The sequence below is a fragment of the Nyctereutes procyonoides genome, unplaced genomic scaffold, assembly GCF_905146905.1.
Source record: "Nyctereutes procyonoides isolate TBG_1078 unplaced genomic scaffold, NYPRO_anot_genome, whole genome shotgun sequence".
In the NCBI taxonomy this organism is placed as follows: Eukaryota; Metazoa; Chordata; class Mammalia; order Carnivora; family Canidae; genus Nyctereutes; species Nyctereutes procyonoides.
In genome coordinates, this window is record NW_026575146.1 from 28,091,831 (window position 1) to 28,105,868 (window position 14,038).

Below are 14,038 nucleotides of genomic sequence, written 5' to 3' on the forward strand. Positions count from 1 at the left end.
GAGTATTTCCTCCCCTTCAGTTTTTTTGGAGAGTTTAGAGAAAGATTGGTGTTAATTCCTTGTTAAATGGTAAAATTCACCAGTGAACCCATCTGGTCCTGAACTTTTTTTCATTAAGAGATTTTTGATTATGGATTCAAACTCCTTACTAGTAATTGGTCTATTCAGATTTTCTATTTCTTCTTGATTTAGTCTTGGTAAGCAGTACACATTTCTGAGAAATTTTTCATTTCTTTCTGTTTCTTTCTTTTTCAGGTAGTGGAGAGAAATTGGGGGGGGGGACTAGAAGCGGGGAGAGAGAGAGTGTGTGTGTGTAAATCTTAAGCAGGTTCCTTGCTCAGCATGGAGACCAGGGCAGGGCTTGATCTCATGACCTTGAGATCATGACCTGAGCAGAAATCAAGAGTTAGACACTTAACTGACTGAGCCACCCAGACACCCCTCCATTTCTTTTAGATTGTCTAGTTTGTTGGTATATAGTTGTTCATAGTAGCCTCTAATGATCCTCTGTATTTCTGTGGTATCAGTTGCAATGTCTCCTTTTTTCATTTATAGGTTTATTGATTTAGGTCTTTTTTTTTTCTCCTTGGTTAGCCTAGCTAAGGGTTTGTCAATTTTGTTTATCTTCTTAAAGAACTAACTCTTAGTTTGGTTAATCTTTTCTATTGTCTTTGTTCTCTATTTCTATTCTAATCTTTATTATTTCCTTTCTTTTGCTAACTTTGGGCTCAGGTTGTTCTTCTTTTTCTAGTTCCTTAAGACGTAGAGGTTGGTGGCTTATTTGGGATCTTTTTTACTTCTTATTATAGGCGCTTATTTCTATGAACTTCCCTCTTAGAAATACTTTCACTGGATCCCATAAGTTCTGAAATATTGGTTTTCCATTTTGTTTTTCTCAAGAAACATTTTTGTTACCCCTTTAATTTTTTCTTTGATCCATTAGTTATTCATAATTTCTATATGTTCATGAATTTTCCAGTTTTCCTCTTTCTGTTAAGTTCTAGTTTCATGCCATTGTGGTCAGAAAGATACTTGGTATGATTTCAGTCTTCTTGAATTTGCCTGTTTTGTGGCCTAACATATGGTGTTATCCTAGAAAATGTTCCATATGCTCTTTTTAAAAAAATTAATAAAATTCAATTTGCCAATATATAGTATAATACCCAGTGCTCATCTCATCATGTGCTCCTGAAAAAATATGTATTCTGTTGTTGTTGGATAGTATTGCTCCTATCTTCTGTTTCCTTATTAATTCTCTGTCTAGATGCCCTACCCATTGTTGAGAGTTGGGTATTAAAATCCCCAACTATTATTATACTACCATTCATTTTTCCTTTTATGTCTGTTAATTTTATTTTATATATATTTAGGTGCTCCAATATTGGGAACATACATTTCTACAATTGTTATGTTTTATTATTGACCCCTTCATCATTACATAAATGACTTTGTCTCTATTTGCCATATTTAGTTAAAGTCTTTTATGTCTAATATAAGTACAGCTAACCCTGTTGTGTTGTTTTCACCATTTGCTTGAAATGATTTTCTGTCCCTTAACTTTCATTCTGTGTGCTTTTAAAGCTAAAGTGAATCTCCTATAGAAAACATATTGCTGGATCTTTTTTTTTAATCCACTCAGCCATTCTATTTCTTTTGATTGAGAATTTAATCTATACATTTAAGTAATTATTGGTAGATAAGGACTTCTTGCTGTCTTTTTGTTGTTTTCTGGTTGTTTTGTAGATTCGTTGTTTCTTGTTTTTATCTTGCTGTCTTTTTTCATGTTTTGATGTCTTTTGGTATCAGTAGTTTTAACTTCTTTGTCATGTTCTTTTGTGCAATTGGTACAGGTTTTTCCCTTGTGGTTACCATGGGGCTTACATAAAACATCTTAAAATTCTGACACCCTACTTTAACGTGATAATAACTTGAAAACAATCCCTAAACTTTACACTTTTGCTTTTTCTTCCCCTCACATTTTAGGCTATTGCTGTTACAATTTACATATTTTTTATATCGTGTAAATAATAAGATTATTGTAGTTATGGTTATCTTTACTCTGTTTATTTACTTATTTATTTATTTGGAGAGAGAGAGAGAGAGAGAGAGAGAGAGAGCAAGTGTGAGTTGGGGGAGGAGCAGAGGGAGAAGGAGAGAGAAAATCTTAAGCCAGCTCTATGCTCAGTGTAGAGCCTGATGTGGGACTTAATATCACAACCCTCAGATCATGATCTGAGCTGAAATCAAAAGTTGGATGCTTAACCGACTGAGCCACCCAGATTTTGTTTGCTCTGGAAAGTTTTTATCCTTCCTTCATTTTTTTTAAATAAATTTATTTTTTATTGGTGTTCAATTTACCAACATAGAGAATAACACCCAGTGCTCATCCCGTCAACTGCCCCCCTCAGTGCCCGTCACCCATTCACCCCCACCCCCCGCCCTCCTCCCCTTCCATCACCCCTAGTTCGTTTCCCAGAGTTAGGAGTCTTTATGTTCTGTCTCCCTTTCTGATATTTCCCACACATTTCTTCTCCCTTCCCTTATATTCCCTTTCACTATTATTTATATTCCCCAAATGAATGAGAACATACAATGTTTGTCATTCTCTGATTGACTTACTTCACTCAGCATAATACCCTCCAGTTCCATCCACGTTGAAGCAAATGGTGGGTATTTGTCATTTCTAATGGCTGAGTAATATTCCATTGTATACATAAACCACATCTTCTTTATCCATTCATCTTTCGATGGGCACCGAGGCTCTTTCCACAGTTTGGCTATTGTGGACATTGCTGCTAGAAACATCGGGGTGCAGGTGTTCCGGCGTTTCATTGCATCTGAATCTTTGGGGTAAATCCCCAACAGTGCAATTGCTGGGTCGTAGGGCAGGTCTATTTTTAACTCTTTGAGGAACCTCCACACAGTTTTCCAGAGTGGCTGCACCAGTTCACATTCCCACCAACAGTGTAAGAGTGTTCCCTTTTCTCCGCATCCTCTCCAACATTTGTGGTTTCCTGCCTTGTTAATTTTCCCCATTCTCACTGGTGTGAGGTGGTATCTCATTGTGGTTTTGATTTGTATTTCCCTGATGGCAAGTGATGCAGAGCATTTTCTCATGTGCATGTTGGCCATGTCTATGTCTTCCTCTGTGAGATTTCTCTTCATGTCTTTTGCCCATTTCATGATTGGATTGTTTGTTCTTTGGTGTTGAGTTTAAGAAGTTCTTTATAGATCTTGGAAACTAGCCCTTTATCTGATACGTCATTTGCAAATATCTTCTCCCATTCCGTAGGTTGTCTTTTAGTTTTGTTGACTGTATCCTTTGCTGTGCAAAAGCTTCTTATCTTGATGAAGTCCCAATAGTTCATTTTTGCTTTTGTTTCTTTTGCATTCATGGATGAATCTTGCAAGAAGTTACTGTGGCTGAGTTCAAAAAGGGTGTTGCCTGTGTTCTCCTCTAGGATTTTGATGGAATCTTGTCTCACATTTAGATCTTTCATCCATTTTGAGTTTATCTTTGTGTATGGTGAAAGAGAGTGGTCTAGTTTCATTCTTCTGCATGTGGATGTCCGATTTTCCCAGCACCATTTATTGAAGAGACTGTCTTTATTCCAGTGGATAGTCTTTCCTCCTTTATCGAATATTAGTTGACCATAAAGTTCAGGGTCCACTTCTGGGTTCTCTGTTCTGTTCCATTGATCTATATGTCTGTTTTTGTGCCAGTACCACACTGTCTTGATGACCACAGCTTTGTAGTACAACCTGAAATCTGGCATTGTGATGCCCCCAGCTATGGTTTTCTTTTTTAAAATTCCCCTGGCTATTAGGGGTCTTTTCTGATTCCACACAAATCTTTTTTTTTTTTCATAAATTAATTTTTATTGGTGTTCAATTTACCAACATACAGAATAACACCCAGTGCTCATCCCGTCAAGTGTACCCCTCAGTGCCCGTCACCCATTCACCCCCACCCCCCGCCCTCCTCCCCCTCCACCACCCCTAGTTCATTTCCCAGAGTTAGAAGTCTTTATGTTCTGTCTCCCTTTCTGATATTTCTCACACATTTCTTCTCCCTTCCCTTATATTCCCTTTCACTATTATTCATATTCCCCAAATGAATGAGAACATACACTGTCCTTCTCCGGTTACTGTGGCCAAGTTCAAAAAGGGTGTTGCCTGAGTTCTCCTCTGGGATTTTGATGGAATCTTGTCTCACATTTAGATCTTTCATCCATTTTGAGTTTATCTTTGTGTATGGTGAAAGAGAGTGGTCTAGTTTCATTCTTCTGCATGTGGATGTCCGATTTTCCCAGCACCATTTATTGAAGAGACTGTCTTTATTCCAGTGGATAGTCTTTCCTCCTTTATCGAATATTAGTTGACCATAAAGTTCAGGGTCCACTTCTGGGTTCTCTGTTCTGTTCCATTGATCTATATGTCTGTTTTTGTGCCAGTACCACACTGTCTTGATGACCACAGCTTTGTAGTACAACCTGAAATCTGGCATTGTGATGCCCCCAGCTATGGTTTTCTTTTTTAAAATTCCCCTGGCTATTGGGGTCTTTTCTGATTCCACACAAATCTTTTTTTTTTTTCATAAATTAATTTTTATTGGTGTTCAATTTACCAACATACAGAATAACACCCAGTGCTCATCCCGTCAAGTGTACCCCTCAGTGCCCGTCACCCATTCACCCCCACCCCCCGCCCTCCTCCCCCTCCACCACCCCTAGTTCATTTCCCAGAGTTAGAAGTCTTTATGTTCTGTCTCCCTTTCTGATATTTCTCACACATTTCTTCTCCCTTCCCTTATATTCCCTTTCACTATTATTCATATTCCCCAAATGAATGAGAACATACACTGTTTGCCTTCTCCGGTTCCTGTGGCCAAGTTCAAAAAGGGTGTTGCCTGAGTTCTCCTCTGGGATTTTGATGGAATCTTGTCTCACATTTAGATCTTTCATCTATTTTGAGTTTATCTTTGTGTATGGTGCAAGAGAGTGGTCCAGTTTCATTCTTCTGCATGTGGATGTCCAATTTTCCCAGCACCATTTATTGAAGAGAGTGTCTTTCTTCCAGTGGATCGTCTTTCCTCCTTTATCGTATATTAGTTGACCATAAAGTTCAGGGTCCACTTCTGGGTTCTCTGTTCTGTTCCATTGATCTATATGTCTGTTTTTGTGCCAGTACCACACTGTCTTGATGAACACAGCTTTGTAGTACAACCTGAAATCTGGCATTGTGATGCCCCCAGATATGGTTTTCTTTTTTAAAATTCCCCTGGCTGTTTGGGGTCTTTTCTGATTCCACACAAATCTTAAAATAATTTGTTCTAAGTCTCTGAAGAAAGTCCATGGTGTTTTGATAGGGATTGCATTAAACGTGTAAATTGCCCTGGGTAACACTGACATTTTCACAATATTAATTCTGCCAATCCATGAGCATGGAATATTTTTCCATCTCTTTGTGTCTTCCTCAATTTCTTTCAGAAGTGTTCTATAGTTTTTTAGGGTATAGATCCTTTACCTCTTTGGTTAGGTTTATTCCTAGGTATCTTATGCTTTTGGGTGCAATTGTAAATGGGATTGACTCCTTAATTTCTCTTTCTTCAGTCTCATTGTTAGTGTAGAGAAATGCCATTGATTTCTGGGCATTGATTTTGTATCCTGCAACGCTACCAAATTGTTGTATGAGTTCTAGCAATCTTGGGGTGGAGGCTTTTGGGTTTTCTATGTAGAGTATCATGTCATCGGCGAAGAGGGAGAGTTTGACTTCTTCTTTGCCAATTTGAATGCCTTTAATGTCTTTTTGTTGTCTGATTGCTGAGGCTAGGACTTCCAGTACTATGTTGAATAGCAGTGGTGAGAGTGGACATCCCTGTCTTGTTCCTGATCTTAGGGGAAAGGCTCCCAGTGCTTCCCCATTGAGAATGATATTTGCTGTGGGCTTTTCGTAGATGGCTTTTAAGATGTCGAGGAATGTTCCCTCTATCCCTACGCTCTGAAGAGTTTTGATCAGGAATGGATGCTGTATTTTGTCAAATGCTTTCTCTGCATCTAATGAGAGGATCATATGGTTCTTGGTTTCTCTCTTGCTGATATGATCAATCACATTGATTGTTTGACGAGTGTTGAACCAGCCTTGTGTCCCGGGGATAAATCCTACTTGGTCATGGTGAATAATTTTCTTAATGTACTGTTGGATCCTATTGGCTAGTATCTTGTTGAGAATTTTTGCATCCATGTTCATCAGGGATATTGGTCTGTAATTCTCCTTTTTGGTGGGGTCTTTGTCTGGTTTTGGAATTAAGGTGATGCTGGCCTCATAGAATGAATTTGGAAGTACTCCATCTCTTTCTATCTTTCCAAACAGCTTTAATAGAATAGGTATGGTTTCTTCTTTAAACTTTTGATAGAATTCCCCTGGGAAGCCATCTGGCCCTGGACTTTTGTGTCTTGGGAGGTTTTTGATGACTGCTTCAATTTCCTCCCTGGTTATTGGCCTGTTCAGGTTTTCTATTTCTTCCTGTTCCAGTTTTGGTAGTTTGTGGCTTTCCAGGAATGCATCCATTTCTTCTAGATTGCTTAATTTATTGGCGTAGAGCTGTTCATAATATGTTTTTAAAATCGTTTTTATTTCCTTGGTGTTGGTAGTGATCTCTCTTTTCTCATTCATAATTTTATTAATTTGAGTCTTCTCTCTCTTCTTTTTAATAAGGCTGGCTAATGGTTTATCTATCTTATTAATTCTTTCAAAGAACCAACTCCTGGTTTTGTTGATCTGTTCCACAGTTCTTCTGTTCCCGATTTCATTGAGTTCTGCTCAAATCTTAATTAACTCTCTTCTTCTGCTGGGCGTCGGGTCGATTTGCTGCTTCTTCTCTAGCTCCTTTATGTGTAAGGTTAGCTTTTGTATTTGAGTTCTTTCCAGTTTTTGAATGGATGCTTGTATTGCGATGTATTTCCCCCTCAGGACTGCTTTTGCTGCATCCCAAAGATTTTGAACAGTTGTATCTTCATTCTCATTAGTTTCCATGAATCTTTTTAATTCTTCCTTAATTTCCTGGTTGACCTTTTCATCTTTTAGCAGGATGGTCCTTAACCTCCACGTGTTTGAGGTCCTTCCAAACTTCTTGTTGTGATTTAGTTCTAATTTCAAGGCATTATGGTCTGAGAATATGCAGGGGATGATCCCAATCTTTTGGTATTGGTTCAGACCCAATTTGTGACCCAGTATGTGGTCTATTCTGGAGAAAGTTCTATGTGCACTTGAGAAGAATGTGTATTCAGTTGAGTTTGGATGTTAAGTTCTGTAGATATCTGTGAAATCCATCTGGTCCAGTGTATCATTTAAAGCTCTCGTTTCTTTGGAGATGTTGTGCTTAGAAGACCTATCTAGTATAGACAGAGCTAGATTGAAGTCACCAAGTATAAGTGTATTATTATCTAAGTATTTCTTCACTTTGGTTATTGATTCATTTAAATATTTGGGAGCTCCCACATTTGGGGCATATATATTGAGGATTGTTAAGTCCTCTTGTTGGATAGATCCTTTAAGTATGATATAGTGTCCCTCTTCATCTCTCACTACAGTCTTCGGGGTAAATTTTAGTTTATCTGATATAAGGATGGTGCCCCCTGCTTTCTTTTGAGGACCATTTGAATGGTAAATGGTTCTCCAACCTTTTATTTTCAGGCTGTACGTGTCCTTCTGTCTAAAATGAGTCTCTTGTAGACAGCATATAGATGGGTCCTGCTTTTTTATCCAGTCTGAAACCCTGCGCCTTTTGATGGGGTCATTAAGCCCGTTCACGTTCAGAGTTACTATCGAAAGATATGAGTTTAGGGTCATCATGATATCTATTCAGTCCTTGTTTTTGTGGATTGTTCCACTGAACTTCTTCTTAAAGGGGAATTTTAAGAGTCTCCCTTAAAATTTCTTGCAGAGCTGGTTTGGTGGTCACATATTCTTTCAGTTCCTGCCTGTCTTGGAAGCTCTTTATCTCTCCTTCCATTTTGAATGAGAGCCTTGCTGGATAAAGTATTCTTGGTTGCATGTTCTTCTCATTTAGGATCCTGAATATATCCTGCGAGCCCTTTCTGGCCTGCGAGGTCTCTGTGGAGAGGTCTGCTGTTACCCTAATACTCCTCCCCATAAAGGTCAGGGATTTCTTGTCTCTTGCTGCTTTAAGGATCTTCTCTTTATCTTTGGAATTTGCAAGCTTAGCTGTTAGATGTCGAGGTGTTGAACGGTTTTTATTGATTTTAGGGGGGGATCTCTCTATTTCCTGGATCTGAATGCCTGTTTCCCTTCCCAGATTAGGAAAGTTTTCAGCTATGATTTGTTCAAATACATATTCTGGCCCTCTGTCCCTTTCGGCGCCCTCGGGAACCCCAATTAAACGTAGGTTTTTCTTCCTTAGGCTGTCATTTATTTCCCTTAATCTGTCTTCATGGTCTTTTAATTGTCTGTCTCTTTTTTCCTCAGTTTCCCTCTTTGCCATTAACTTGTCTTCTGTGTCACTCACTCGTTCTTCCACCTCGTTAACCCTCGTCCTTAGGACTTCTAGTTTGGATTGCATCTCATTCAATTGATTTTTAATTTCTGCCTGATTGGATCTAAATTCTGCAGTCATGAAGTCTCGTGAGTCCTTAATGCTTTTTTCTAGAGCCACCAGTAGCTGTATAATAGTGCTTCTGAATTGGCTTTCTGACATTGAATTGTAATCCAGATTTTGTAACTCTGTGGGAGAGAGGGCTGTTTCTGATTCTTTCTTTTGAGGTGAGGTTTTCCTTCTAGTCATTTTGCTCAGTGCAGAGTGGCCAAAAACAAGTTGTACTGGGAAAAGGAGAGAGAGAGAAGGAAAGAAAAGAGAAAAAGAAAAAAGAAAAAGAAAAAAAAAGGAAAAAAGAGAAGAAAAAGAGAAAGAAAAAGAAAGAAAGGTGAAAAAAAAAGGGGGGTGGGGGAAGCTATCAGAAATCAAAAAGAAAAGAAAAAAGAAAAAAAAACACGGGGGAGTATCTTCTGAATCTGTAGACTTTAAGTCCCTTGACTTCCCCTGGAACTGGTCCGTCCAGCTGGTCTTCTGGGGGAGGGGCCTGCTGTGCTGATTTTCAGGTGTTAGCACTTGGGGGAGCTGCTCTGCCCCTGCCTGCTGCCGGGCTCAGCGGGGGTTGTTTACCCCGTGAGGCCCCAGGAGGAACAGCCGCAGTTGTTATGGCAGCTCTGGAGCCCTGGATTCAGCCTCCGCAGGAACTACGGGGCTCTCCGTCCGCAGGGCCTGGAGGCTCCGGGGCGGGGCCGCTGATCTGCTCAGCTCCGGGCAGGAGCGTCCTTGCTGTCCTGGGCCCTCCCGGCCTCTGCCTGTCCCGGGGGAGGCCGGATCCTGGGCTGTGTCCCGGCGCCCTGTGCTCCGGGGCCTGCGCTGTTGGATTCGCGCTCCCGCCCCGCAGCCCCCTCCGCGGAGCCGCCGCCCGAGCCCCTCCGAGCTGCTCCGGTCCCGCCGTGCGCGCTGCAGCCCTTAGGGAGCTCGGCGCACTCTCCCGGGGGCGCAGGTGTCTGTTAGTGTCCCAGGGAGCCCGAGGGCATCCCCGCCCTCCTGGGTCCTGCTCCAACTCCCTGCGAGCCCCTTTCCGCCCGCCCGGGAAGGTTGGTGCAGCTCCTGCTCCTCCGGGACGGGGCTCTCCTGTCCTGGGGACACTCGCCCCGGCCTCAGCCCGGCCCCTCGCGGGGCCCCTCCCCCTCGGAGGCCTTTTGTTTCTTTATTTCTTTTTCCCCGTTTTCCTACCTTGATAGAAGCGCGAACTCTTCTCACTGTAGCGTTCCAGCTGGTCTCTCTTTAAATCTCAGGCCAAAGTCGTAGATTTTCAGGATGATTTGAATGTTATCTAGGTAATTTGGTGGGGACAGGTGATTTGGGGACCCTACTCTTCCGCCGTCTTGCCCCTCCTTCCCTATTGTTGGTTAATGAATGTTTATTCTCCTTAATCTTTTTATAATTGTTGTCTGTGGAAAATAACCTAATCATTTAAGAAAATGTTTTAATATTATTCAAAAATAAATAACACATTTGTGAAGTATTTACATGAAAATTTTAATGAATAATCTAGTTTGTTTCCTTGAGGTCACCTCTGAAAAAGCATACTGCTACCACTTTTAAATAATGTGTGGTCTTCATCATGCCTCAAACAGTATACTCAAAATTTAATCACATGATACCTATGCAATTTACTGTTTTTTCAAAATGAAAACATGCCTTTTACATAAGATGTGTTTTCAAATAAATAATTGTTATTTTAATTAATTATGGAACTGGTGTGAAATGAATTTGACTTTAGTTTTATTTCTACGAATCATCTTTGCTTGAATGCCCCTCTATAGTTTAAATCTATAAGGTTGTAGATTGTTTTATGTGCTTTGATGGTACTGGGCACGCCTTTGCTCATAGTATACATTCATATAAATGAATGAATTTAAGAGTGAATTTCATAGCAGGGGGAAATAAGTGAAGGAAGTTTTGGATGACACTGAGGAGCTACTTTAGGTCCCTTTTTTCACCTTTTTTTGATCCTGCTATGAAAGTATTTCTTTAGGAGACTTAAACTTTCTGATACTTTTCAAAATTATTTTCTTGGACATAATCTAAGATATCAAATCTGGAAGTCATGGTTATGGTTTTCTATGAAAAAAGATAAAAAGTATATTGACAGTCCTAAATGAATAGCAATTACTAAATCTTATAACATTAACAAATCTAGAGAAAACAAATTTATGATACTATCTATTGAGAAAATCTCTTGGGGTTACCTTACGATTTCCTATCCCCTTCCCCCAAATTCTAGTAAATAGAAGGGCTTTAATGTAAAACAATATTAAGTTGGACTCTAGCTAACAAAGCAAAATTTTGTTTTTGATTTTGTTATTCCTCAGTTATAGAGATAAAGGTGGTATATTATGATGAAATATCTCAACAAAACTGCCCTTGTCTAATGAATGTGACCTGAAAACATTTGACCTCTTTTATACATGAGTGAGTAGAGTAAGTGACTATCCTGGAAACAAAACTTGAGTCTATGGCTTGTGTTTGAATTTAATTTAGAAAGCCAGAAATAAAAGTTGCCACAAATTGTAACATTTAGAAAGCCAGAAATATAATATGCTATGAATTTTAACTAGGAATACCTTGCAAAAAAAAAAAAAAAAAAGAAAGAAAGAAAGAAAAAAAAGAAAAAGAAAAATACTTTGCAACCTTGAAGAATTTAAAAACTTTTCCTCTTAGTTTTTGGAAATATCAAGCTAATTTAAAGGTTCACAACTTTAATTTATCCTCTTTTCCAGATGGTATCAGTCCTGACATAGAGAATTGGAATTAAAGAGGTATGGAGAAGGAAGCAAGTCTTACAGAAAGTATGATTGTTTTTAAAAACAAAACCCATGAGGTGTTTTCAGTCACTTTGGTGAGAAGGATTAAAACAAATTGAGCTGAAAGGATAAAGCCTGATTGTGAATATTATGTAAGTGAAAAAAAAAAACCAAAACACCTCACCTGTAGTATGATTGCAAATAATTCCATTGTTACAGGCACATCTTGTTACTTTTTAAAATTTGTCATTTGTTATTCTCCAAACTGCCAGAGGATTTTTAATTTGGTATTTACTTACAAGTGAAAGTAAGATTTTTCTAGTGCATTTATTCCCTCTTCCGCAAACGCCTGCAGCCCACAGCTAGCTACAAAAGGATTGATTTTTGATTCTTTAAGAGCTCTTCCAGGCTTCTTCAATAATACCCTCTTCTGTACGCTCTAGTAGTGGAACAATGTCATAAATTCTTTCGACATTCACAGCTTGACCTTCCTTTTGTATTTAAAGCCAGAATGTAGGCTTCATAAACAGCAGGCATTGTAATGCTTGAGAGATTTGCGTAGGCATTATTTATGCCAGCCAATAACTATGGTTGCTTTTATATAAATATAACCAATATTTTGGCTGAGAAAGTAGAACAGCTGACCATATCCTCTAAAAATAGGTTGATTCTGTATATATTTGTTTAAGTTAGTATGTTAGTTCCAAATAAGAGTTTTATTCTATATTGGCGTTTAAATTTTATCTTGAAACTACATACCAGAATAGTTGAGACTTGGTTCAGAATATTTAAGATTAAGAATCCTGACTTAATTGTAAGGTTATTGATTATATCCTGGGGTAGAGGAGAAATATATGGAGTACAAAAGAGCCTGCAATTTAAAGGAGATTGTGTATATTGTCCCTCTGCAGTAGTAGGGTTTAGTCCTGCCCAAGGCAAGGTAATGGAGTCCTCTAGAATAGATGCACATTCCAAATCTTACAGTTTTGACATGAATTGTGGTTTTAAATTATTATCAGATCTGTTGTCTTTTTAATATTCTATTTAGGGAGTGTTTGAATTTTCAGAAGCAATTTTTTTGTTCATTGATGACCCTGATATTTTTGTAATATATATTTACTTTTAAAAAATATTTTATTTAAATTCAATTTGCCAACATACAGTATAACACCCAGCACTCATCTCATCATGTACCCTCCTTAATGTATATATTTACTTTTAAAACATGGATATCAATTTAAGAGAGCTGACACTCTTGAATGATATTCCATTTTTGAAGTAAAAGTCTTTTTACTTACTTTTGAATGGACTATTTATCCATTTTCCAATTAGTTCATCAGTTTCATATTCAATTTGGAGGCACAGACATTTATTCCAGGATAGGAAAAGTAAATCGCCTAGTTGCTATATGACTCTTATCATCATCACCAACACCATCATAGATAACAATAATAATAATAGTAATAATCCAAAACCTGTACTATATGCAAGCTGTTACTAGTATTTGCATGTATTAACTCATTAATTCTCATCACAACTCTCTAAGGAAAATAATATTCTATTTTACAGATGAGAAATCTGAAGGCTGGAGAAATCAAGTGACTTGCCTAAAGGTAGGTGCCCAGCTAGTAAGGGGCAGAACTTCAGGTAGCCACTATTACCCGTTAATAAATCCTGTGTTATTATTTTGAGAATTTAGCATTACATATTTTACTCTACTGTCATTTAGTAGTGTTCAATGGCTATATTTGTGTTAGGTTTATATTTATTATTATTACCATTGAAATTCATAATTTTAAATGACCTCCAGTCACAGATATATATTAATATTAAGAGTGGTGGGTGCCCAGACTGCTGAGGATATGGTTGAGACAGTGTTGTGAATGTTCACTGGCTGGGATTTAAATGTGCCTGTACTTAGAGGAATTCAAAATGATTAAGAGATTGTCTTTACTTTCAAGAAGTTTCCAGTCTTGAACAAGTGTTTATGATCTGAAGATAAAAAGATTTGGGGCCTGAGTGGTTCATTGTGTTAAGCATCTAACTCTTGATTTCACTTCAGGTTGTAATCTCAGGGTCATAGGATCAAGCCCTACAAAGGACTCTGTGCTCAGCCCGGAGTCTGCTTCTCTCCCTCTCCTTCTGCCCCACCCCCTCCATCTAAAATAAATAAATACATCTTAAAAAATAAATAAAAAGATCTACTGAATATTGCCTGGCTGAGGTAAATTCTAAATATCTAAATATTTAGGATTTAAACAAATATTAAGATGGGCATGACTCCACAACTTCTCTTTAACAGCCCCTGTGCCTCTGCCACCCAGAACCACAACATTCTCCCTTTCATTAATATTTTTTATTTATTTTGAGACATTGAACTCTCCTTTCTAGGGCCTTACCTCATGCTGTTATTCTCTCTAAAACACACCTCATCCTCCTTGTAGTTTTACTACCATCATCAACCTATTGCCCTATACAATAGGGCAGTGGCTTAGTGAACAATTATTGAGTGAATCAATGCACTTCCTGGTGCCTTGAATGTTTTCCACATGACGTTTCTTTTTTTTTTTTCCACATGACATTTCTGCAGCGAATATACCCATATACTTAAAAAACATATATTTTATTTATTTATTTTAGAGAGATATATAGAGAGAAACAGAGAGCACAAATGAGC

The 14,038-nt window shown here is 38.4% G+C and overlaps 1 protein-coding gene across 5 annotated transcripts in view; it reads left to right on the forward strand.

Annotated features, from left to right (window-relative positions):
* Nucleotides 1-14,038, forward strand: part of PKIB (cAMP-dependent protein kinase inhibitor beta) — a 201,764-nt gene that overhangs the window by 13,277 nt on the left and 174,449 nt on the right. For 4 of the 5 annotated variants that reach the window (XM_055311720.1, XM_055311721.1, XM_055311718.1 and 1 more), the window contains 2 exons: nucleotides 11,338-11,513; nucleotides 12,931-12,974. The gene's annotated coding sequence lies outside the window, so the exon portion shown is untranslated. The remainder of the gene's footprint in view (nucleotides 1-11,337; nucleotides 11,514-12,930; nucleotides 12,975-14,038) is intronic. The other variant, XM_055311722.1, reaches the window with a different exon arrangement.